This window comes from Pteropus vampyrus, unplaced genomic scaffold (assembly GCF_000151845.1).
Source record: "Pteropus vampyrus isolate Shadow unplaced genomic scaffold, Pvam_2.0 Scaffold7, whole genome shotgun sequence".
NCBI classification, from domain to species: Eukaryota; Metazoa; Chordata; class Mammalia; order Chiroptera; family Pteropodidae; genus Pteropus; species Pteropus vampyrus.
The window spans coordinates 13,276,056-13,299,659 of NW_011888788.1; the positions used below are offsets into that span (position 1 = coordinate 13,276,056).

Genomic DNA, 23,604 nt, shown 5'->3' on the forward strand with positions numbered 1-23,604 from the left:
AATTCTTCTAGAACCAGTGCGAGTGCCTGGGAAGAGCCCAGTCTGGAGAGGGATCCTGGTACGGATGATGGACTCCAGAGAAACAGGTAACAGTGAGGTCAACGTAACCAGCCTGGAGAAAGCAAATGCCCAAGTCTCCCCCTAAGGGTCACTTCAACTCCCTGGCAGAGCAGAACCATCTACATTTGACAGTGCCCCTCCACAAGTGTAACCATCAATATCCCAACTGGAGCCAGGCTGGAAGGAATCCAAAAATCACCTGGCTTTGGAATATATTTTTTATGTTTATATTTGATGCTCTAGGAATCCAGACTACTTCAAGCTAAACAGTAATATAATCATAAAACATAAGTACTAGAAAATCATCTCTCTATTAGCTCAGCAAGGATGGGCACCTACTGTGTGCCAGTCGCTATTTTAAGGCATTAGGGATACTTTAGAGAAACAAAAGAAGACATATCCCTGCACAGGTAGAGCTTATGCTCCAGAGACAGAGATGACAAAATAAGTCACATATGCAGTAATGTCAGGTGGTGATAATGAAGAGAAAGCCATGCAGAGAAGTGGGACAGGGAGTGGGAGAGGGGGTGGGGAAATGTCAGGGGCTGTCACTTTAAATAGAGTGGTCAGGGAGGTAACAAACCTAAAGGTGGGGGGAGCAAGCCATGTAGCCATCTGGGAAAAAGCTCCCTACAAACAGCAACAGCATGTGCAAAGGCCCTGAGGCAGAACCATGCCTGAGAAACAGAGAAGAAGCCAGTGTGACTGGAATGGAGGAAAAGGACAAAGCAGGAGTGAGGCCAAAGTGAAAGTGGGACCCTTGGAGGCCAATGTAGGGACTCTGGCCAAGGAGAATCTTGAACAGAGAAGTGACATGATCTGCTCTTAAACTAGAAGGCAGGGGGTGAGAGCAAAAGCAGGGAGACTACTTCACAGCTAGTGAAATAACCTAGGCAAGATGAGAGGGATTTGGACCAAGGCGGTAGCAGTGGAAGTGGAAATGGTTGGATTCTGGCCCTAATTTGAAGGTAGAGCTGACAGGATTTGCTATTTGTACGGAATACAAGCATGAGAAAGCAAGGAGTTAAGACAAATCAAGGTTGTGGCCTGAAAGATGGAGCCATCTGGCCTAGCTTCATTTTACACGAGGAGGAAACTGAAGTCCAGGGAGGAGAAAAGTCATGTCCAGGGTCACGCCACTTATCTCTGGGACTGGAACCCCCAACCAGTGCTTCTCTCACTGCCCCAAGCTGCAGCTCAGCAAGAGACACCAATGACCACTCAGGTTACACTCAGATGCCCTCCAACTCCTCTCTGCTCTCTGATGTTGGAGTAGACAATGACTTCTCAGGAACCACCAATACCAATACACATCATGTAAATCAGGGTACGATGCTGATGAATGAAAGCACAGGCCCTGCCCAGAGTGGACGACCATGGACCATGTTTGCCATGCAAGAAGGTAGATCTAGTGTGGCCAGAAATTCCCATTTTTCCCAAGAAAACCCCCAAAATCTAGATTTTAATAAAAATATTCTCCATTTTAAAAGGTGTCTTGTTTAATAACATGAAGTTGGCCAGGCAAATCCCAAGTGAAGGCCAAATTCAGTCCATGCAGAGTACCAGTCTAGAATCAGTCTCAAAATAGCCTAAAACAGATTATGTTTGCTCATACCTCGACCAGGCTTAGGGTATGGAATTAAAGCTTTGGCTTAAAATGGTCTTTTATTCCAGCTTTTGAAACAGCAGACGATATTCATCATCACTATAAATAGCTGGTAACTCCCAACACAATCTTAGTGGACCTCTTCTCTGACCAAGGAGAAAGTAAACAGCTGCCTATCATTCTATGTTACTCTATGTAGAGTACTAAGACCAGTCCACTAGTACAGTTAAGAATTCAGAAATTCTTCCCAACTACCATCCAATAAGCCTTTCAAAGTTATAACGAGTACAACAGAGCCTTGCAAATAGTCACTGACCCAGGAAATAACTTATGCCAGCCAAGTATGAAAACACCAGTAATACTGGAACATGTAAGGTTTGGAGACTAGCAGCTTTTCCAGTCTTAACAAAATAACTAAATACAGAAATCACAAAACTTTATAAATTAAAGTTATATCCCATTGCTAGACAGGTGGGAGATGCAGGTCACTTACGCACTTAAAGGAAACACACTAGATGCATCTGTTTTTTAGATCTGGGAGTCATGTTGCCTATTTCAGGAGACTCATCAGAATTTGTCTAGCTAAGAAAACAGTCTCCTAGGAAGTACCTAAGTTAATTTTCTATAACACTAAGTGGCCCTCCTGCCCAGACTCTCTCACTTAGAAGTACATATTTACTTTCCCTACAAGCTATATGCTTTTTGCCCAATAACTACTTTTCATGTTTGGTTTGGCCATTTTGATGTTGTTGGTATTAGGTAAGAATCACTACAGGGCAGGGCCATTATCTATGCTGCTACCCATCCACCCTCCTTTTATTTTTTTCTTGGTTGTGCAATTTACAATGCACCCAAAGAATTGGGAATGCTTTCTAAAGATGTTATCTCATTAGGTTGAAGCGCATGAATTGCCACTAGTCAACTGTTTTTGACATATAGAATGGACAATTTCATATGGTTCAACATAATAATATTTCTAATTGTTCAAGGGGAACAGAACCCTGAATGTTTAAAGAGTACCAGCTACATCTAGACTAGTACTATCCAAAAGAAAGACCATCCTGCGATGATGGAAAAGATCTAAATCTCCACTGACCAACACATGGCTACTGAGCACTTGAAATGTGGCTAGTATGACTAAGAAACTGAATTTTAAATTTTATTTAACTTTGTTTTAAGCTTAAATAGCTCTTTGTGCCTACCGTATTAGACAACTCAGTTTTCTAGACAAGGTCTCACACCTTTGTACTTATGTTTGAAAGCCCAGCACACAGGAGATGCTTCAGAAATAAATGAAAAGTACCTTCTTGCACTGCCACATTTGCAACTGACTCCCCGCCTTCCTTCCAATGCAGCTTTTAATTTAGATCTAATTCCATGTCCTCCCTTGGGTAGTTAATGTCCCAGCAAGTGTGGAATTATACTGTCCTGTAAGTGAATATTCAGAAGGCTATGCCCGTATCACCCACCAGCTAGGCAATAAGAACTGGCCTAACAACCATCTGACCTGCTGGGCCTCTATGTTCTCATCCACAGAATGAAGACAACCATATCTTCTCTATAGAAAGGCCTAGATGTATGTCAAAGTTGTGGAATCTGATTCTAAACAGTAAACTCTACAAATAAAGTTGGGCTCAGCTTAATTTGCCCAATGAGACACAAGACAACTAATGAGACTATGTTAACAGGTATGGCCATCTACCTCATTTAGCCAACTTTTATAATGTTATGGGCCAGGCCTTAACCATTGCAGGTACAGGGTGTACAGATGGATAGCACAGTCTCTACCTTTGTAATTCTGAATGATCATTTTTTTTCTCCCAAAACAAGATTTTAGCCAAGAAAAATCTGGTGTCTAACAAGAAATGTTGCCTCTCTGCCTATGTGTCATTCACCTATTAGTTGAAGTTCCCAGAGATAAAAGAACAGGAAGAGTCTGGGTTGCTGACATTTTTAAAAGGTGTCCCTGCTACATAATAATATTCAATATTCCAATTAAATCACTTGCATTCAACCACTTAAACAGAATTTGGTGCTGTATAGTTATTGTAGCCTGTTGACTTAGGGCTCATTTCAGCAAAGAGCAAAACTGTTCAAATATGACTCAATGATTTGGGATTTATTTAAAACTTTCCCGTCATCAAAAAATTTTCATGCACCAAGATACCACTCTAGCTTCTTAAGCTCTTTATAGATGTTTAGAAGCTGATTCCTAACTATGAAAGAAAAGAATTCTGTTACAACATAATGTGTCTACAGTTCTATCCACTGGACACCCTGTATTTCCAAACCCAAAAACACCTTTTCTGTTCCCCAGTCTCAACAGGCCCAGAAGCCTTACATGCCGGGTTCTCTCCCACTGCTCTATGCAAAGGAAAACCTACTAGGAGTTCTCTCCCCACTTTCCCTACTTTACTTAGAGAAGGAAGTGGCATCTCCAGGACCTCAGAACCGGAAGCTGCTTTCTGAAAAGGAAACAGGTTGGCAGCCTATAGTGGGGTTGACCTTTTGGAAAGTTCATAAAAGAACTGAGATCGTCACCACAGTAAGCAGCATGCTGCAGGATCACCAAGACTTCCCTAATATCAGATTAACGGGAAGTTAAGACGACCAAAGAAGGAAAGTGTAAAGCAGGAGGCAGGGTCAGTGAAGAATATATGCTCCCCAAATGTGCAGGGCTGGTGTAAAATATGCAGTTGTCCATCCTGGGAGTGCTCAACAAAAGACCTAGATCTCCAGGACATCAGCAGTGGTGTTCTTGAAGAGATCTCTGGCCTAGGATGTGAGGGCCTACTGGGCCTACTTCCTTCAAACTTGAGAAAGTGCCACCCAGGCACCCTCATCCTGAAGGTTCCAGCACACTAGGCAAACAGCGATGTGGGAGGCTCCCAAGAGCCTTCAAAGTTTCATTTCCTTGGTGCTTCCTAGTCTCTACTGACCTCCGACCTCCTGGAGTTATTGACAAATAGCCTTCTGTTTGCACAAGGTCCCAGTTTTATCCAGCACTTGCCGGGGAGGCTGCCCAGCCCCTAATCGTGAGTGGGTGGTATTATCTCCAGGCTACAGAGAAGGAAACCCAGGTTCAGAGAAGTTAAGGGACCTGAGTGTAGAGACTGTAAGCATGGTGGCTTAGGGGTGGTATCCAGCCCTACATCTGCAGCATGCAGATGGAGCCAGACCGACTCCAGCTCCCTCTCGTGCCCCGCACGCCCCTAAAAACTCATTCCAACAATCAACAGCCAACACTTGTTGACAGCTCCCTACGTGTGCTGCGTCTTCACAGATTTTCTCTTAAACAGGAACATCAGCAGCCCTGTTTTTCACTCGGGAAGTGGACATCCGGAGTGAAACAACTAGGTCGAGGTCATCCTTAGTGGCGCCGGGATTTCAGAAACCCCCTCCCTTAACCAATACACCATACCGAGCTACCATTTAATGAGGGGTCCTTGAAGTTTCCCGGACGCCCTACTGGAAGCGCGGACCGCAGCCTGCCACCCCCCCACCCCCTCGCCCCAGGGAGCGGCCCGCGAACCCGGCGGGCCCAGGCGGGCGCCAGGCCGGGTGCCAGCGCTATTGGCCAACTGGGCTGGAGGTGCCCGCTTCCGTCCGGACCTGGCACCGCAGGTCCATTCATTGTTGCACGGAAGGGACGGGACGGGCAGAGCCCGGAGTGTCCTGGTCCTCCCGGCCCGGCGCCCTCGCGCTGGTCTGCGCGCGGCTGGGCCAGAGAAACGGTGACCCCGGCCCCGCCGCCAGGGGGAGCAGAGAGCCGCCTCCAGCACTCCGGGAAGTTGCCACCGCGGCCGCCCGAGCGTCCGGACCCCGGACGGCCCCACACGGCGTCTCCCGCAGCCCCACGTCCCAGGCCCTTCCCGTCCAAGGCCAGTCGGCCCCCAGAAGCGCCTCCAGACCGCAGTCCGCAGGCGGGCGCGCTTGGCCCGCGGGTCCCCCATTCAATCCCGCCCTCCTCCCCCCGGCTTCCACTGCCTTCCGCCCGTCCCCCCACCTCCTCCAGCTCGGACTCCAGCCCGGCAACGTCATCCGGCCGCTTCCCGAAACTTAACCCCTTCCTCAGCCAGCTGTGCGCTGCCCTGCCCCGCCACCAACTTTCTTCGCACAACTTCGGAGCGCGCGGCCGGCCCGACAGCCAGGCAGGGAGGGAGAGAGCGCCACGTCGCGCCGCGGGGCCGCCGGAGGTCCTCCCGACGGCAAGAAGCGTGGGGTCCATACCGCGGAGCGCGCTCGGCTGACGCCCCTGCACGGGGTTCGGCCCGGCACACGCCACCGGGGCCCGACCCGAACCCGAAGGCTTAGCGGCTGCGGGGACGGCGGGCGACGCTGCCGGGGGAGGGGCTGCCAAGGAGACGTGTCACTCGCGGCGCGGCCAGCTCTGGCCCCGACGGCCCGGCCCGCGCGCCGTTGCTGCGGCTGCCTCCGCCACCCCTGCAGGGCCCGGCCAAGTTTCTTACCTGCAGCTGGAGAAGCGGGAGGGAGAGCGAGAGAGCAGGAGCCGCTGTCGCCGCCGCGGAACCGGGAGAAAGGAGCCGCTGAGCCTCCTCCGAGAAGCCGCTCCCGAGCAGCTGCAGGCGCCGCGACCCCGACGCCACCCGCCCCGTCCGCCGTCCGCTCCGGCCGCTCGCTGGCTGCGTGCGCGCGTGTGGAGTCGTGGCACTTTCTGCCTCGGAGCTGGCGAACGGCCCCCTCCGCTGGGATCGCCGCCTCCTGCCTTCCCCACCCGGGCCAGCCATTCATCCATCTGCCTCTTCCCATTGGTCTGTGCCCCGCCATTCCGCCAGCCGCTAGCCAGTCAGAGTGCGGGCAGCCAAGCCACGGCAGCGACCATTGGACAGAGTAGGAGGGTCTCCGCCTCGGCCAATGAGAAAGGGGAGGCGCTGTGGGGGGGAGCCGGGGGGCGGGGCAGGGGCGGGGCCGCGCGGCGCGGCGCTAGGGCTTGCGCGGGGGCGGGGCAGGGCCGGAACGCCCCGCTAGACTGGAGAGAGAGCGCTGGCCGGCTCCGCCCATTCCCGGCCTGCGGCGTTGCTTCCAGTGACTAGTTGATTTGGGGCAAGCTCTGCTGGGCTGACAGCGGAACGTTCGAATCCCGGCGGCGCCGGGCCTGCGCACCTGAACGCTGCCGGGCTGAGGTAGTGGTAGGTGTTACCCTGAGAAGGGCTGCGCAACCCGTTAACAGCCGGGAGAAATGCTTCATTTAAATCCATCTAGCCTCACAGCTGCACCCTCTGCGGCTCCGGGTGTGAGGACAGGGTCCACCGGGGGTCAGTGGGGGTCAGTACAGGGAGGGCAATACCCCATCTGTCAAAGACACTGCAATCAGCACTAGAAAGAATTTTCTTGAGTAAATGGAGGAAGTAGGGTGGAAAGGCCAAAAGATGCTCAAGGAATGAAGGGTGGACGTCATTGCACCCGTTTTTAGGGAGGGTACAACTGAGGCATTGTCTGAGTAACTCATCCATACCACAGCTGTCAGAACAATAATTTCAAGCAGTCTTAAGACTTTTACTCCATACAGTGAGGAAGGTGAGAGAGTCTCACCCAAGAAAACTCACCCCATTTCCCCCCAAAAAATTAAGCAATTGATACTTCTCCATTACATGATATTACCCCCCCTCAACATAAGCCAACACTCTTCATAACCAAATAAGTCTCTCATTATAACTTTAAGCCTGGTTTTTAACCATTATATCAGTGTCTCTTAAAGCTAACTCTTTAAACTTCAGCCAAAGCCAGCTTCTTTGAAATTAGGTTTCTGAGAGTCCAAAAGGGCTGCCACAGCCTGATCTGCCCACACAACTTCCATGGCCTTTATGGCTGCAGAATCCTGCTCCTAATATCCATTTCTTGGACAATTTCATATACCTCCCAGACTTTGTCACTGGTAGTGTACTAGTTGTTGTTAGAAGATGTGAAAAATATAAGCTGTCGTGAGGGAATAAAGAGGGGCTGGGTTGAAATGGAACCATTCCTATTTTTAATCTCAGCAGTTCCTTCAAATATTAATGATTAATCAACTGGAATTAACCCGGATTAGCTTTCAACACTATCTTTTTCCAGTGGTGAACTCTGGCATGAAATAAAAGTCAAGAATCCCAGCTTCAGGCTGGTGTATGCTACTATCTAGTTCTGACCATGGATAAACCAATTAACCTCTCTGAATATGGGTATACTCTAGGACAATCACTGCCCCCTATGGGTTTTAGAGAGGAAATGCCTGCCTGTCTGCCTGCCTTTCTTCCTTCTTTGCGTTTACCGAGTGCCTATAGGCAAGCAGCCTAGAGTGATATGCTGACCCAGTAAAGATCCAACTTCCCTCAAGGGCCTTTCTGTGAGCAGAGACCACCTTTATCTTATTCACTATTTAGGTTTTCCCAAAAAGAGATCCTGACAGGAGGGTTTGGGTTCAAGTGACTAATTTAAGGGATGATCACAGAAAACAATGGTAGAGAAGTGGGGTGGGAAGGAGCTGATAAAGAACACAGTGATAGGCCCTTGAGCTTTTTGAGCCCCTCTTCTCTTGCTCACACCTGCTGCCACATCTGGAAGCATACCATTGTTTTACTTCCTCTTCTAATAAAGCTATTCTTTTCTGCTGTAAAAACACACAAACGAACAAAAGAACAGTTATCAAGCAAATGACTTCTGTGGGCAACCTGGGCTCAGTGTCACTGGGCATTAAGAAACCGTATGGTACACACCCCAGAAATATCCTACCTTAGGGGTGAGGAAATGAGTTATTTACCTACCCATTCCCAGTCCTTATTGGTTGAGAGCTTCTTCGGGGGGGACTTTAATTTGCCCCCATGCCCTGTCAGCCAGAGAAAGGCTTCTAGCAGAGCAAAGCAAAGCAGCTGCTTGCAGCAAGAATCCCTTGGCAGAAGGTGAGTGCCTAGAGAGCCAGGGTATGGGGAGTGGGTCGCAATAGTGTCTTCCATCCAACTGTGACCCAGAGCCTGACCCTGCACCTTCACACAGTAGAGGCTCAGAAAATACATTTTCCATAAATATTGTTAAATAAATAATAAGATTACAAACTTCCTAGGAGTAAGGAATGTTTACAAAAAAGGGGCTCTCTATTCCCTCCCATAATTTAACTTTGGTTCGGCCCCAACACAACATATATTCCAGTACGGAAAGGCGGGCTAGCCTGAGCCTTCACTTTTCCTCCCTCCCTGCTGCTTGTCCTTCCTCCACAGTCTCCATCAGTGCCAGGACAGTTCCTGTCCCACCCCCCGACCTAGCTACTGCTGTGCCCATGGACCCCCATCCTTGGCCCTGCTCAGTCTCATTAGTGTGTTTCAGCCTTGCTCTCTTCCAAGGTGTATCTGGGAAAAACCAGAACCACCCTAGGACTAGATGGACAGGGGTTCCTGTCGGGGGAGTGAGGGGTTTTCCTCAGGCTCAGAGCCCCTGGCCCTGTTAAATCTTCTACCACAGGCCTATATCACGCAGCCTCCCATTGCAGGAGAGAGAGCCCATCGCAAAGTCTGGTCTCTAGGTCCTGTAAGCTCAGTGCTAGGTACCAGGCTAGAGCCTGGGAAACAGGTGTCTGCCATCCCCCTAGATAACAGTCCAGTGAGGGACTGTCACGTGTAAACAGGTCAGAAGGATGGGGGTGATGCGGGAGGGGCATTAACCCAGACTGAGGACAGCAGAGGGGGTGACAGCAAAAGCTTGAAAGAGAGGTGGGAGTTAGCCTCTCTAGAGGTCAAGAAGTGGGTGAAGGACCCAGCTAGTCAGAGAACAGCCTGGGGTAAATGCCTGGTGATTACAGCATGATGCACGAGGGGCAACTATGAGTTGTGTTTTGCCAAAGCCTTAAGAGTGAAGGAGAGGATAAGAAAAGAAGAGTCTCAAAAGGTGATCATAACAGCATGAGGGTACTCTTTTGGGGTGATGTAAATGTCCCATATCTTGGTGATGCTGATGGTTATATGATCAAATGATACACGCTTGAAAAGGATGAATTTAGTTTGTAAGCAAATTATACTTCAATCAACCTGACTCAAAAAAAAGAACATACTGAGTTTTAAAAACAAAGCATCTTATTAGGAAAAACTAAGCATACAAGAATAATTTCCTACTATGGTTCATTAACTCATGACAGTGCTTTGCTTTTTATTACTAAGTTGCAAATAATTTTTTAAAAGACTAGAGAGAAAGATGAGACTATATTATATCTTTTAGTGTAAAAAGAGGTTTTGCTTTATCAATAGCTCTGAAAGGATGATAAATGACAAACAGAGTAAAGTATCCTGTGGAAAAAAGCCATCATAATATTATATAACATTTTTAGGTCTTGTCATGTGCCAGGCACTATTCAAGATGCCCTACAAATAGGTAAAATTATTTAACCCACAGGTCAACCCAATAAAGGAGATATAGTTGTTATCTTTGTTTTAGAAATGAGGAAACTGAGGCACAGAGAGATTGAGTAGCCTGCCCTTGTTACAGGGCTAGTCAGTGGAGGAGGGTTTGGCCCAAGGTCCATGCACATAACCACTACATTTGGTGCCAGACTCTGAGTGTGCTGTACCTGTGTGTGGGATGAGGGGGTGGGAGGCAGTGAATCTTTGGTGGTGGTGACTCAGGGAAGGTTTTGTGATCAATGACAGCCAAGATCTCTTCCTTGGCCCTCTCTTTTGGGTCATTGTGATGCTCAGCTAGGTTGAGGATTCACTGCATTGAAAGACTTTGTAATAGCTCAGGCGATGAAGGCTAGAAGTGGTAGAGATGGGATTTGCAAGGGTCCTTCATTAGGGTTGTTTAAGAGGTGAAGTAGGTGAGTCTTGGCAACCATGAGGTGTGAGAAACAGGGATGAGCCAACTTTGAGCCCCTGTTCCTGGCCTTAGTGACGAGGAGTATAGTGGCGTCACTGCAGGAGCCGGACACAAAGGTGAATGAACAGGTGGAAGACAGGAATTGGGGAGGATGTTGCATATTGTTTTGACATGTTGAATTTGAGGAGCTTGAAGGAAATCCAGGTGGAAATATTGTTTCTCTGGGTCTGAAGCTCAGAGTTTGAGGCTGGTGTGAATGATACAGGTTGGAAACCTAAGCACATAAGTGGAGATTCAAACTTCAAAAACAGAAATGATCATACACAACATATAGAGCTAGGAGCTGCATATGGATGAAGACAGGAGAAAGTCAATGCTTAAGTCCTGGATGGAAAAAGGAAAACCCACAAAAGAGTCTGTAACAGTCAGCTTTTGCTGTGTAACAAACCACTCCAAAACTCAGTGGCTTAAAACAATAACAATTTATATTAGAGCTCATACATCTGTACATCAGCTGAGGCTTGGCTGATCTTGGCTGGGCCATGCTTGGGTCTTTGGATGGGTAAGGGGTTCACCTCTACTCTGGGCTTAACTGGGACATCTTAGAATCTGTGTTCCATTTGGTTCACATCCTTCTCCTGGAAATCAGCAAGCTAGAGGGGGCATTCACTTCTTATAGTGATGGTTGAAGAAAAAAAAAATGAGCAAAAGAAAATGAGCAGAAATATACAAGGTTACTTGAAGGCTTAGAACGGTGTCACTTCTACTTCATTCTGTTGGCCAAAACATGTCAATGGACAAGCCTAGATTCGAGGGGAGGGAAAATATGGACAGGGATGAAGAAATGGCAACACTGATGCACCTGACCACTGAGTTCAAGAAAGAGAGATGGAAAAGATAAATCAGGAGAGGATGGGTTCATGAAAGGGGGAGAGTTTCAAGAAGTGGATAATGATAAGCATTGTTAAAAGCCTGGAAATTCAGCAAGGTAAAGACTAGAGTGTGTGTGAAACAGGGCAACTCAGGAGTTACCGGGGACCTTGAAGACAGTTTTCGATGAGAGGGTGGGTGATAAGGTGGTCACCAAATTGTGGAAGGCTGAGAAATGAATGGGTGGGGAAAAGGTAGAAGCAAAGTGCATTCATTCATCCAAGAAGTGACTCCAACTCAGTACCTACCACATGTCAGTCACTGTTCTAGGTGATAGGAGACAGCCATGAACAAAGTAAAAGGTTTCCTTTCATGGAACTCACATTCTAGTGGAGAGAAAAAGACAGTAACAAGTCAACAAATAAGCAAGATAAATTAAAATGATGCAAAGGGCTACAGCAAAAAAAGAACAGGCTTATGTGATGGAAAGGGGCAGAGATTTGGGGATGAGGAGTGCAGTGGATGTAAAGATGATTAGTGAATGCCTCTCTGGGGAAGTGATGGTTGAGCTGACACTTAAATGATGAGAAGAAGTTGATCTAGTCTCAGAAAGAAGGAGGAATAAATGAAAAAATCCTGTGTTGGGGAGGAGCTTAGCAGCGGTTTCAGGGAACAGAAAGAGGGCTGTGTGGCTGGAGCTCAAGGAGGAAGGGAGAGAAAGGCAAAAGACTCATGAGGCAGGAAAGAACTAGATATGAGAGAGGGCCTTGGGATGTATTGGAAAGCCAATGGGGGCAGGGAGCTTTAAGCAGAAGAGTAATACAATCTGATCCACGTTTTATTTTATTGTTAAAATATAGTTAATATACAATATTAGTTTTAGGTGTACAACATAGTTATGCAATATTTATATTCTAAATGAAGTGATCACCACTATGTCTCATCTGACACTGTACAAGGTTATGATATTTTTACTATATTCCATATGCTATACATTACATTCCCATGACTTATTGATTTTATAACTAGAAATTTGTACCTATTACTCCCTTTTACCTTTCTTTCTTCCCCATCCCCTTCCTCTCTGGCAACCATTGGTTTTCTCTATATGTCTATGAGTCTGTTTTTGTTTTGTTTTGTTTGTTTATTTTGTTTTTTAGATTCTACATATAAGTGAAATCATATGAAAACACTAATTTTGAAAGATATATGCACCCCTACATTCATTGCAGTATTGTTTACTAATAGCTAAGATATGGAAGGAACCTAGGTGTCCATACATAGATGAAGGGATAAAGAAGATGTGGTATGTGTATACAATGAAATATTACTCAACCATAAAATGAAATCTTGCCATTTGCAACAACATGGATGGACCTAGAGGGTATTATGCTAAGAGAAATGTCAGACAGAGAAGAACAGATATCATATGATCTGTATTTTAAAAGATTATGTAAGCATTGATGTACAGTCAAGATGATATAATGGAGGCTTCCAGGCCCAGTTAGTAGGTTTTTGCAAGATTCCAGGTGAGATATGTTGATGTGCTGGTAAATATTTAACAATTGGCTATCGGAGGTGATGGTTTAGGGGTAATTTTTAATTTGTAGCATTTGCCATTTTCTGTGGTGTGATTATAGCTAATTTCAAGCTACTGGAAGAAGCTTGAAAGAAAGGCTGGAAGAAATTTGCAGGAACATACCATTATATACCATATAGATAATCTCATAAATATTCTCAAGGGCATATATAATAGTAAAATGTAGTTAAATAATTAGAGAGTGATAGATTGAGTATTTATTATTCTTATTTTTAATACAATCTATTTCATTGTAAGTTTATATCATTAAATTTCTAATAATGGCTATTTTTCATGAACTGTTTGAAAAATTCCTAAAAATGTAATAATTAGCTCTTATGAGTTGGCTGGCTCCTCCACACCACTGAATATAATTGTCATCTGGACCAAAATGGAGAGTATAATGGTATAATTATACTCCCCAAACACCTAGCCTAAAGCCTTGATTTTGGTAAAAACTCACCTTATGATGGATCTCCCTAGAGGATGATCTTGAGAAAAAGACTTGAGTGAAACTAGTTTATTTGGAAGCTGATTCCAGGAATCCCCAGAAAGGAGGTGGATACGTGAGACAAGGAAGGGAAGACAGCCAATGAACAGTGCATCCATCATCAAGTTTCTGCTGTGGGCGGCTGAACCCTAATCCACTGTGGAACTCTGGAAGATGTTGAGTATTCCTCAGTTACCCAAACTGAGAAGTGAGGGTGCTAGAGTACTTATTCACCAACTCTTATCCATTACTGGTTGAATTCTGCTCCTGGCATTTGCAGCCTATGCCCCAAAGAAATGCCTGAGGAAGAAGGTTGCTGATGTTTGCAATTAGAAGTTGTCGATATGCACAGGAATAGCAGAGAGGATGTGAACAGGGCACCAACAGTGTTCTCTAAAACTCATAAATATTTCTTGAATGAATAAATGTAAGGCCCTTTGAGTTCTCAGACATTTAGGCTTTAAAAGTTTTAAAACAAAATGCAGATCCTTCCACTCTACGGCCAGCACGTTTATTGTCTACTTTTGCAAAAGCTAGAGCAGAGAACCTGTGATATCCCAAACAATTTAAATTCCACAGTAGTGTTACTAAAAATCAGAGTAATATTGTTATATACTTAAAGAAAAATCTCTATAGATAGGTCATAGTAACTGTCAAAAGAAAAATAAAACACACAAAAGAAATAGACGGTAAGTATGAACCCATATTACCAATTTTTATGGTTGCTAGTAGTAGTAAAAGAAAACTTGGATAAGAATAATTGGTTTGCTGTGTGGGTGATGTTGGAAAGTGAGCTTAGACATAGGAGTCTTTGCAAAAATGAGGATTGATCCTGTGGCTTGCTATGAGCCCCCAAGAAAACAAGGGGGAAAAGCAGATGAATGATATTTGGCACTTTCATGTTTCTGAAGTGCTTTGCAAATGATCATTACTAGAACCATGAGAGGAAAGTATAATTATCATTACCCTCAGTTTATAGGTGAGGCAGTTGACATTAAGAAAAGTGCAGTATCTTGTTCAGGATTTCACACTACAAATACCAAAGTTAAATAAGCCTCAGAGACTTTAAAAATAGCATCTTTCCATAATTCATCTCTCTGCTTTCTTTATGGAAAAGTCAATGGGGAAATGAGCAGATATAACAGACCCTACATGAGTTAATGAAATGTTTCTCTTTTCCACTGATTTTTCAGGACTCCATGGGTCTGCCCTTCAACCTACTCCTTGGATAACAGTGAGCACTTGGTAAGATGTCAGAATGTTTTAACTGAACTGTGGATACTGTCCAGTTGTGCTGCCCAGGCATGTTGTCCTAGGAATTCTGGAATCATACCCCCTCTGTCTCAGATGGGAAGTATAGGTCTTGAGAAACACTTCATGGCCCTTGATGTCAGCCTGGCCAGTATATGCCTCACACTGAACATCTCGGAACAAAATCAGAGGACCACAGAGTTAGAAGGTACAGTGGGGCTTCAGCTTTTCAGTCCCTGAGCAGAAAGCATCCTTAACTAGCCTAGCTAGTTAGACATCTCGTCTCTTCTCTAAGATTACCAGTGATGAAGAACTCGGGACTCCAGAACTTTGTGCCCTATCCCTGGTTTTTTTACTTTATTCATTCATTCAATAAATTCATTCATAAACATTTATGGAGCACTGATACATGCTAGGGTTTATGCTAGGTGCTAAGAATTCAATAGAGAACAAGAAAAATAGGACCCTATGTTCAGTGAGTTCATAGACAAGTAGAGATGGGAGCAAGCAATTAATAATTCATTAGACTAATGTTCAACTTGTGGTAAGTGCCCCAAAGTAAATAGAGTGAAATGGTACACAGGAACTATGAAAGACCTAACTATTTTTTTTTTTCCTCTTTCTCTTTCCAGTCCATCCTGCTCACTTTTAGCAAACTTAACATTCTAAAACCACCATTTCCATCTTGTCTTTCCTCCCCTTTAGGAGCCTAAAATGGTTTCTACCATGTCAAATCTTAATATCTCTGCCTGACTTTTGTGGAATCCCATAGCCTTGTGCCCCTACAATCACCAAGCTCCATCTATTTCCATCTGTGCCAACTCCATGCCTCTGCCCAAAGCATACCCTCCCCAACTGTGAGCCATCCTCTCCTACTCCATCTTTAAAGGCTGCCTTTGGTCATTCATTCTGGAATCAGGCACCAAGTTTGCCATGTACCTTGTTGATGAGGGTGCCAAGTTGGATTAAACTTGGGTTTTCTCTGCCCTTGAAGAGCCCACAGAAATGCTTCTTCCACAGTGTCTCTGAATACATTTTTTCCCCCATCACCTTATCCATTTAGGGGCTGCCCCAACACAACTGAGCACCACTGTTTCCTAGTAGATTCTATGTACAGGAAATATAACTCTTCAACAGTGATAAAACTTATAAAAAGCCTGAGTCCTACATTTTTCCTTCTGAATTCCCTACGCTTTCCCATTCTACAATGAGCTGCTTTTAGCTTCAAGAAGTCCTTTCTTAGGGCTATCTTAAATCACTCCTACCCCACCATGTGCTCTCCTAAGTGTTCACGGAGTGTGTCAGTTGATTAGTAAGTGCCTGGCACTTAAAAATTATTATTCTAGCCCATCCTCTGGGTTTTTCTCTCCAGATTTAAAAACTGCAGCTCCTTAAACCTTTCTTCCATGTCTTTTCCTCAACCGCTTAATCATTGTGTGGCTCTTCTCAAACTCTCTTAATCAGCTTTTAAAAAAAATCATTAGTGAGAGTTTGGGAGAAGGTCTTTAAACCAGAAGCAAAAAAGAAAGTATAATAAAATACAGAAAGAGCTACTAGGGCGATTGAGTTCAACTCTCTGCCTTTGGCCTGGCAGGCCCTACAACCAACTAATAGATCAAGCAGACTTTCTCAGCTCATACTACCCTCTTATCTCTGATCCTATTGTGTGTTGCAGAAAAATTAGATTTCAAGAGATGAGAACTTAGCCTGTAGTCACACTGACACGTTTTTGAGACTACTGATGGTCAATGTGCTCAGAAAAATCTGGACAGAATTTAGTTAGCCAGTTTAATTTAGGCAACTTTCATTCCTTCTACTAATGTCATTTCATTGTGAGTCCACAGACTCTCAGAGTTCTAGGTGATATCTGAGGAGTGTGTATGCACATGCATGTGTGTGCATATGCTAGAGAGAAATAGAGAGAGAGGTGAACTCAGACTAATTCACACTAAAGTTTTACAAATTTGCCATGTAATTCCTCTTAAACATTTTTACCAAACTACTTCAAATGGTAGGGGAAAGTGAAGGTGCATTCTGAGAATGGAGGTCTCTGGTCTCTAAACCATCTGTATGAGGAAGGTGCTAAGGTTTAAATTAAAGATCCATGTGATTTTTGCATTCTCCAAAATACATCCACAAAGGCAGATTTTCTAAAACTGGAAACCATTTCATTGTTCTTTTTATGACATAAGAATAATGTATGTGAATACATAAAACAGATAACACAGGAAAAAGTACTAAGAAAAATGTAGAAAATCACCTGAAGTCCCAACCTTCCCATGTGACATTTTTCACTTTTGCCCTTCTACACTATTTTCTTTTAATAAATACGCATTGTTTTGACATAGAATGAAATGTTAAATTATTTACCACTGTGTATTTCCAGTTTGAAAAGCAAGGCCTCAGGTGTATCTCCAGGAATCATGCACATTTCAGAGAAGGAAGGAAGCGAGAGGGCAAAAGAACTTTCTGGGAATGTACTGAGTGGTCACTTTAGGGGGACGGGGGCTGGGCATATTCCTGCCTCTGCTCACCCCTGGCCCTCAGCCCAGGGAGAGTGGGCAATCATCAGTGTGGATGACAACCAGGGGCCTCACAAGCCTGTGAGCACTTTGCAGTGTGATGTGATTTCCCTGAATGACCCACCTACAGACCTACATTAATCTTCCTTGCAGGGAGGCCTCACTCTCCTTTAGCAGAACACTAAACACACCGATTCCCAAAGAAGTGTTTTCTTTCTTTCAGGCAGGAAAATTAATGAGCTCCATCTTTGGCATGGATTAGAAAATTCCACTGTGGTGCTGGCAGGGCTTCCATGGCACCAGAACTTTAAAGAAACCCTACATTGAGAGCTGTGAGGAACAAAGGTAAGGCTGATTGGCCTGATTTTCATGCTCTCAGTTGGGAAAAGAAAGGAGGAAAAGAGATAGGAACAAAGCACCTGGCTGGGAGAGGTGTGTCCAGTCTGAGGGAGGTATTTTCTTGAGCCCTTCTCAGAACCCTCCTCCCTCTCTGTGGACAACACAATGCCCTCCTTATTCCCCGTGTCCTCACCACACGGTGGCTGACTTGAAGCCTTACTCGGCACAGCATCAGTGGCAAATGTTTGGACCCGTGGCTGCCAGGCATGTCTTAAGCAAATTCCTTCAGCCACTGGGGTGGGTTCCCACTCTCAAAAGAGGTGGGTACAAGCTGTATTTGCCTCACAGTCTCTCAGTTTTGGAAAACAGTTGGCGGACTGAACTGAATAAATACAGTGTGTCTCCTAGTTATCAATACATATTTGTTCATTCATTCAATAAGTGATTTTTGAGCACCTAGTATGCTCCAGGGACTAGAGATACAGCAGTGAACACAACAGACATATACTTTCTACACAAGGACATTTGGGATGGGAGATGAACAGTCAGCATTAAACAAACAAAACAATTTCAGGTACTAATAACACAGAGTGATGAGACAGAAAATGATAGTGAAGAGGAAGCTATTTTAGGATGTTTAAGTAAAGCCTTAAGTGACACTGGGACCAAAATCTGAATCACCTGAAGGAACCAGTTGAGGGAATATGTGGGCACAATAGTCTTCTAGTCAGAGGGAATAACAGGTGCAAAGGCCCTGAGTCAGGAACATGTTTGACAATTTTAGGGAACTGAGTGAAAGCTAGTGAGGAAGTAAGGGATAAAGAAAGGCAGGGACCAGATTTATTATGAAAAACATCACCACCGACATTGCAGAGTGTATTATAGTTTCCAGAAGGCTTCAAGCACACGAGTCAATTGTCCCAACAACCCTATTATATAAATAAGGAGACAGGCTTAAGAGGTAACTTCCTCAAGGTCACAAAACTAAGAAGTGGTAGGACAGGGACTCTGACCAAGGACTGCGTTTGTACAACTCTAGAGGATGCTATCCATGCCTCAGGGGAGCCATTTGTGTCATCGCCTGGAGTTTGTGTAGTGCACAGCCTATGTCGCTGTATATAGTGACCCTATGCCACCTTGGGTCTATTCTCTCCAAACTTCTGTGCCTTTTCTGTGCTAGTGGCTGTTGGAAATACAAAGAATAAAGATATTATTTCAGCCCCTGGTGAGCACATGATGTGGTTAAAGAGAAACAATATATGAAAAGATGGCAGATGATAAAAGACAGTATTGGTTTCCGGCAAAGACATAATGGATGACTTAATAGGGATGCGAGATTTGAACCTGGCTTGGAGATTTAGATTGGTAGATGTAAAGGAAAAAAAAAATCCGTAAGACTTTATCACACACACACACACACACACACAAACCTGGTGTGTTGTAGACCACCATAAATGCTTGCCTCCAGCAGATGTGATTTTTAAAAAAATGAATATTTAATTCTCTATTGTATAAAAAATAGAACTATAGAGGTAAAATTTTGGCAAATCTAAGAAGAGAAAAAAACATCTGTAATCTCATTCATGAAGCACAACCACTTTTTGCAAATTAGTATATTTCCTTCTGGATTTTTCCCCTGAACAAGTAATATGTGTGTGTGCATTTTTATGTGTATGTATGTGAATGTATATATACGTAATATATGTCATATATATACACACCACAAATACACACACTCACATACACTTATTTCTGTAGCCTCAGAGTAGTTTTGCCTCTTTAAGAACTTCACATAAATGCAATCAAGTGTGTACTTTGTCTCTGGCCTCTGTTGCTCAGAGTGTTTTTGAGCTTTATCGTGTTATCATGGATGAACCAGTAGTTTGTTCCTTTTCATTGCTGATAAATATTCCATTATAAAAATATATAAGAATTCATTTATTCATCCACTTGTTACTGAACATTACATTTGGGTTGTTTCTAGTTTGGAGAATAAAGCATTCTTGTACAATTGCTGGAGATGTTTTCATTTCTCTTAGGTTAGCACCCAGGAGTGGAATAGCTGGGTCATAGAGTAGATCTGTATGTTTAACTTTATAGAAAACTATCAGACAATTTTCCAAAGTGGCTGTACCATTTCTCAGGGTATGGGAATTCAGTTTACTCCACATCCTCACCAACACACGGTACTGTTGTTCTTTTTTATTTTAGCCATTCTTGTGAGTGTGTGGTGGTTTTAATTTGCATTTCCCTTATCATTAATGATGTTGAGCATTTTTCACAGACAAGTGTTTCCATAGTTGTAATTATTTATATTCTCTGCTTTTTATATTTACCTTTAATCTTACCATTCTTCTCTGTTACCCTGTAGTCTTCATGACTATTATATTACTGGCTCCTAGTATTCCAACAAGGAATTCTCTACAACTTATTTAATCATTCCTCTGTTAGATATTTAAATTCTTTCTAATTTCCCACAATTCTAAATAACACTGAATTTAACACATAAGTGCATGGATTTCAAATATTTACTTAGAAATATCATTTATAAACAATATTTTAGATTATTTTCTTTAATCACAGATGTAAAATGATTAGGTCAAAAGCATTTTTCCGGCTTTGGGAGTATAAAATATGAGGTGGACATTAAGACCTCTATCTTCAAAGACACAAGCTTTTACATCTCTTAGCTCTGTGCTGAGGTCTCAGAATCGGGCCCCTTTATATATGTAATCCTTTTGTTTAGAGGCAAAGCTAAGAGCTGTTTTGTAGCCAATTATCTTTTGAGTCCTGAGTAATGCTGAAAAGGTTAATTCTGTTATTGACACAATGCTCCAGTACAATAAGCTCTGTTCTCCTTCTAACCAAGTTACTTGATTTGAGGGGTATTTTGATGCCATGTACAGTGTTGTCATTTGGATTGTATGTTTATATGAAGGAACTCTAGGAGGACGGCTGATGATGATGGGGAGGCATACATGGGAGGAGTTGGGTGGACAATAGTCCATTTGAAAGCAATGGAGGAAATGGATTAACCCTACCATACTGCAGGTGTAAGGCTGAGCACAGCCATGGTATGGGGCTGGGCAACTAGAAAATCATATTAATCCTATCAGACCAGCAGAGAGCCCTTATCAACACCTCTCCAAGCATCCTACAGCACCCCCCAGACCTAACAAGAGTCATTTTTATTTGGTGCCAGGTCCATATTCCTATCACAAGAGGAATTGCCCAGGGAGGTAGCAAGCAGGAGAAATTTGCATAGCAAATCAGTGCCTTGCTTGTACCACATTCATGCCTCCCTGTGTGGAAGAAGAGGCCTTTGGGCCAGGTTGCCAGGCCCCTTTTCTCCGCTGGCCTCCCCCTGAGAGTATCAGCCGAGCTCCTGCATTTCCTCAAGGTGCCTTTGATGACACTCCAAAGGGCAACCAGTAGAACACTTCCATCTTCCCTGAGCCTCGACATTATCCGGAAGGTCACCGAAATTCTTAGTGTACAGTCATGTTTATATGTCTTTCTCCCTTGAAATGTGAACTCATCAAGGAAAAAATAATTCTTTATTCATGATATCTTAATTTGGGTTCTTCCAGAAATGGACCCTAAAATGAGATTCAAATGCAAGTCATATATTTAGAGAGTGATCCCAGGAAACCTCGGTAGGAGAAGGGAGCCAAGAGAGGGAGGGCAGCAAAGTAGTGTATGTTATCAAGCCGGTTACCACAGTGGGCAGCTAAGGCTTAGTCATGTAGAGATCTCTGGGAGATGGTATAGGGCACACCTCTAAGTTACCACACTGAGTAGAAGAGAGCTAGGTTATTTATCCATCAACTACTAATAATCATCGGTTAAGGATGTTCCTGGGGAGACTTTGCTTCCTGGCCTTGCATCTGCACTGCCTTCAGGTAGGGTGGGATCCAGCAGCTGGAGACAGTCTCCAAGCAAAGAGACACAGGTGCCAGCAGTGGGAAGTCAGGCCACCTTTGTGCACTGAAGTGGTGAAGTGATAACATTAGCTATGTCTCCCCAGTACAGCTCAGCACTGGCACTGAGCAGATCCTCAATAAAGCAGATTGGTTGTACGCAGAGGGCTCAGCTAGCTTTAGCCCCAAAGCTATAGCTCCTATTTGTTCTCCAGTGACTCTTGAGTACTGCTATCAGCCAGCAGCACCATTTCAGGATCAAACCCAGGAGCCCAGCGCCCCTTACATTTTTGAGCAATGGTTCTCAAAGTGTGCCCCCTGAACTAGCAGCAGCATCATTACCTGGGAACTTAGAAGAAATGCACACTCTTGGGACCTACCCCAGACCTACTGAATCAGGAAATCTGGGGGTAAGGCTCGGGAATCTGTATTTTAACAAGCCCTCTAGGTGATTTGAATGCACCCTGAAGTTTGAAAACCACTATTTTAGACTCTGAAATTCAGGACAGTCTCCACGGCAAGCCCATTTGCTCTCTGGTTAGAATGCTTCCCAATCCCAACCTGAAGCGCCAGAGGAAAAGGGGAATGGAGCCTTTAGAAACCTTTTAGACTTTGGCCCTTTTTGTGAGTTTTTCTTTTCTTTTCAGGCTTATTAAATATAAGTCATACCTAATTATCAACAACTTCCAATGGAAAGCAGCACAGGCATGTATGTATACTATGGAAGATAACCTGAAAGACATCTGTGTCTTTGGATTTGACTAAAGAGACAGAGGGTGGGGGAGATTTCCTTTCCTGTTTGTTTTCCTGAGCTAATATTTAAATTCTTTTTTGTTGTCCTCTGAACACACCAGGTGAGCAATAGGGGAAAAATCAGGGGTCTGTCCTAGACTTTTGAATTAATCATAAAAAAAAAAAAAATGTGCAAAAGGAATTGTTAAGGGTTGGGGTTAACCCCTCGGTCAATTTGTGTAAAAAAACCGTGTGAAAGATTAGCTTAGTTTAATGCATTGACCCAGGCCAGGCAAGGGTAGGAACACGTGGCATTGGGGTGCTTTCTCCTTGGCTGACGGTCTCTAACAGGATAGACACTCCTTATTGTTTCTCCAGCTGTGCCAGCCCAGAACTGCACCCAGATGTGTTCATTTGTTCAGGAGGGGATCCCCGTCACCTGACACCAGCGGTGACAGTAGGCCTGGTGGGGGCCACCCCAGTTGTGTGACATCACAATGTAGTCTATTCAGGATCTTGGGGCTGACTTGCCCCTGGGCCCAGGATATAAGCTTACCCTCCAAGGGCTGGCCTACACTTACAGGGCCACAACAACCGAGACTAGCAGACCTGTGGCACCAGCCTACCAGGCACTCTTGGTGAGTATTCAGACTTCCCAAGACCCGTGGAAAGAAATACAGCCAGTCGTGGGTTGGCCTAGCACTTTGGGGTCTCGTATTCACAACATCATTATACATTCTGGGGCCAGGAATATGCTGGGATAAGCCCAGAGCCCTTCCTGGGAAAGGTGACTCACCTGATGCAGGCACCTCTTTTCCAACCTGTTTCTGCAGAGCTACTGGCTATAGGAAGTGATATTCTAATCACTTCCAAGGCCCATATTCCCACCTGCTCCAGCTCCTTGGACAAAGGTCAACTGATAGAGGCTTGGGGCAAGGAGACCAGGCTCTCAGATGGGAAATCCACTGGAGCATCACTCCAGGTCCCAGCTGAGGTCACATCAGCCCAATGAAGCTCCTTTCAGCAGTGTGAGCCAGTGTAGCTTTGTGGTGGTGCAAGAAATGCAGAAACCACCTCCCCTCCGAAAATGTACATGGCAGCCCTTCCTCTCTGTATACTTTGTTCTCTCTGGCTGTTTTAAAATCCAAATCCCCATGGTCCCCCAGTGTATCAAATCTCTTCCTTCTTTTTAGGGATAGTAAGGGAGATTTAAGACCATGCTGGGAAGTGGGTAAATGGATTAGAACACTGAAGAGTAGGCAGAATGGAAGTAGGCAGAAGGGTGGGGGATGGGGTAGGGCAGAAAGCCATCTCTCTGACAGGACCTGGGTCTTCCTAGCTGGGTCACCAGCAGTTGGTTGAGGGTGGTCTGAGGGCCACAGGCCTCTACAGCCAATAGCGGAGACCGAGGTCAATGTACCGAGAGGTAGAGCCAGACT

At 44.6% G+C, this 23,604-nt stretch overlaps 1 protein-coding gene across 2 annotated transcripts in view; it reads right to left on the bottom strand.

The window, feature by feature from the left end:
* The window catches only part of RRBP1 (ribosome binding protein 1), a 64,846-nt gene extending 58,445 nt beyond the window's left edge, over positions 1-6,401 (bottom strand). For both annotated transcript variants that reach the window (XM_011370470.2, XM_011370461.2), the window contains exon 1: positions 6,136-6,401. The gene's annotated coding sequence lies outside the window, so the exon portion shown is untranslated. The remainder of the gene's footprint in view (positions 1-6,135) is intronic.
* Positions 6,402-23,604: the final 17,203 nt, after the last annotated feature.